Source organism: Arachis hypogaea, chromosome 11, assembly GCF_003086295.3.
Source record: "Arachis hypogaea cultivar Tifrunner chromosome 11, arahy.Tifrunner.gnm2.J5K5, whole genome shotgun sequence".
Classification (NCBI taxonomy): domain Eukaryota; kingdom Viridiplantae; phylum Streptophyta; class Magnoliopsida; order Fabales; family Fabaceae; genus Arachis; species Arachis hypogaea.
Window position 1 is genome coordinate 65037877 of NC_092046.1, and position 3379 is coordinate 65041255.

Consider the following 3379-nt stretch of genomic DNA (forward strand, 5'->3'; position numbering starts at 1 on the left):
TCTTCCACTACGCCATGAGGGAATTTGAACGATCGGTCTGCCAGTTGTAAGGCCATTTTTGTTGGCTTAGCCTCCTCGATCTTCATCTTTCTCATCATAGCTACTGACATCAAATTTATGCTAGCTCCTAAGTCACATAGAGCCTTCTCCACTGTGATTTCCCCTATAATACAAGGGATCTGGAAGCTCCCAGGATCCTTCAATTTCTGGGGTAGTTTATGCTGAATGATAGCACTACATTCCTCAGTTAGTATCACAGTCTCGTTGCTCTTCCAGCTTCTCTTCTTAGTCATTAGCTCCTTTAAAAACTTGGCGTAAAGCGGCATTTGCTCTATTGCTTCAGCAAAGGGTATGTTGATTTGTAGTTTCTTAAAGATTTCCAAAAATCTTAAGAACTGGTTGTCATCCCCCTTCTTCTTCAATTGCTGAAGGTATGGGACTCTTGGGACTTCTGGCTTCAGCATTTCTTCCCTTTTTTGCGAACTCGAAGTGAAAACTCGAACTTCATTTTGCTTCTCTTCCTTTTCACTTGAGTCCTTTTCTTGTGGTTTCTAGGAGGTTTTCTTTAGTTCTTTCCCGCTCCTAAGGGTGATAGCCTGACATTCCTCCCTTAGGTTTGAGTCAGTATCGCTGTGAAGGTTGTGGCTGGGAATTTGCTTGAATAGGTACCCAATTTGTATCTCAAGTTTCTTGATGGCAGCATCTTGATTCTGCATATTGGACCGCACTTCATCTCTGAATGCTTTACTGTCTTGAATTTCTTTGCATATGCCTTCAAGTAGAGTCTCAATCCTTGATAGTCTTTCTTCCAATGATGGAGAGTTGAGATTGGAGGGATGAGAAGGGCCATTTTGACTTTGGTATGGATGTTGAGAAGTGTTGTTAGGTGGGTGCTGATATGATCTCTGTGTGGAATGTTGGTGAGTTGTATTGTTGCTGGGGTTGTGGCGTCTCTGATCTTGGCCTTGATCCTATTGATTTCCCTACCCAAAGTTTGGGTGGTTCCTCCAACCAGGATTATATGTTTTGGAGTATGGGTCATGGTGCTGCCTAGGTGAATTCCTAATGTAGTTGGCATGTTCCTGATCACCCTCTGCTTCTTCATTCACTCCTTCTTGGGTTGCTGCTGAAGTGGTTATTGCTGCTACTTGATTCCTCTCCATCTTCTTGGTGAGGTCAGCTAATTGCTTGGTAATCATCTTGTTTTGAGCTAGCAGTGCATCCACGTTGTTCAGCTCCATCACTCCTCTAGTGTTACCTCTTTTAGAAGCATAGAAGTAGTTATTCTCTGCTACAGTCTCAATGACATCTATGGCTTCTTCAATGGTCTTCTTCTTGTTCAGAGATCCCCTGGATGAGTGGTCTACTGCCTTCTTTGATTCATACGTAAGGCCTTCATAGAAAATATGCAACTGCACCCATTCATTGAACATATCTGGCGGGCATCTTCTTGTCAGGTCCTTAAACCTCTCCCATGCTTCATATAGAGTCTCACCATCTTGCTGCCTAAAAGTTTGTACCTCAGCTCTCAACCTGTTGATCCGTTGAGGAGGATAGAATCTTGCCAAGAACTTATTCACCACATCTTCCCAGGTTGCTAAACTTTCCTTTGGAAAGGATTCCAGCCATTTAGATGCTTTGTCCTTGAGTGAGAAAGGGAACAGAAGTAGTCTATAAGTGTCAGAATGAACACCATTAGGCTTCACAGTATCGCATATCCTCAGGAAGGTGGTTAGATGTTGATTGGGGTCTTCTTGGACACTTCCTCCGAATGAACAATTGTTCTGAACAAGGGTGATGAGTTGTGGCTTTAGTTCAAAGTTGTTGGCATGTATGGTTGGCCTTTGGATGCTATTCCCACAATTTCCTGGGTTTGGGTTGATGTAAGAACCCAGAACTCTTCTCTCTTGCCCAGCCTGATGCGCTGGACCTTCTCTGCCATGGTTGTGAGCCTCTTCTTCATGATGGTTTTTCATATTCTCATCCATATCTGGTTCAAAGTACTCTTCCTCTTCCTCAGTACCGACTACTCTCTTTCCTCTTGTTTCCCTCATTAATCTAAGGAAGGTCCTCTTAGGTTCAGAATCAAAGGAAGTTGAAGCCCCGCTTCTTCTACCTATCATACAACCAACAAGGCACAAGCAAGAGAGATAGATGCAGACAGTAATTTCTACAGAAATGCTGTTAGTGTGAGTGATGTAATATATCAAACAGTTAGTGGGTTAGTGACTGAATTGTAAACAACTAAGAAAATGGGTAGGAAAAAAGGGAAGAAAATAGCCAAACAGAAAGTAAATTACTCAAATGAATTTAAATCAAACAAAATAAAAACAAATGCTCAATCTAGTTATCCACCAATTTAATCATTGTTGATACAAAATCAATCCCCGGAAATGGCGTCATAAACTTGATGCACGGAAACTTGTCCTTTAAAAAATCTCCCTCGGCAAGTATACCGAATTGTCGTCAAGTAAAAACTCACAATAGAGTGAGGTCGAATCCCACAGGGATTGATTGGTTAAGCAACTTTAATTGTAAGAATGTTCTAGTTGAGCTAAGCAGAAATTGGGTTGAGAATTTGCAGGAAATTAAATGGCAGGAAAGTAAATTGCAGAAAATAAATGACGGAATGTAAATTGCAGAATCTTAAATGGAGAAGGGGAGTTTAGCATGAAAGTAAATAGCAGAAAGTAAAGAGAATGGGTAAGATCAGAAATGGGGAGTTCATTGGGCTTAGGAGATGTTGCATTCTCCGGATCAAGTTCATTTTCATCTCTTCCTCAATCAATGCATTCATTGATCTCCTTGGCAATCTTAAGTGATTGAATTCCAATTCCTTGGTAATTCAATCTCTCAAATTAGATCAATAGCCAATTCCTTGGTCTAATTGCTCATGAGAAGAGATGAAGTGTGGTCACTGATTATACCACATGTATTTCCAAATCAAAATATTGGGAGAATTATATGTCACCATATCCGCCCAAACTCCAATTTGGTCCAACATGAGAAAGCAATTCTAGCATGATCTCTTCATTCCTCTTCCAAGGTTCAGAAGAGATCCAAGTATGAATAGCTTCTTTTCCAAGATAACTACTCAATTGGATGAAGATTGAAAGCTTTCTAGTAAAATCAAGAGAAAAGAGAGAAGAATGATAATGAAAACTATTATTGATCCATCAAATTACAACAGAGCTCCCTAACCCAATGAAAGGGGTTTAGTTGTTCATAGCTCTGGGAATGAAAAGCATAGATGGAGAATACATTCTGAGAATTAAACTAAAAGTCGCAGAGAAAGTAAAATACAGAGAGTAATTCTAATAATGCCAAAAGCTCCTTTTTTTTAATTCAAAACTACCCCTATATATACTACTCTTCTGAT

General features: G+C 40.2%; 1 non-coding gene across 1 annotated transcript; it reads left to right on the plus strand.

The window, feature by feature from the left end:
• The first annotated feature begins 1428 nt into the window (after positions 1-1428).
• Positions 1429-1535, plus strand: LOC112726006 (small nucleolar RNA R71). Its single transcript, XR_003165080.1, has one exon. It is a non-coding gene; the product is annotated as a small nucleolar RNA R71 (small nucleolar RNA).
• Positions 1536-3379: the final 1844 nt, after the last annotated feature.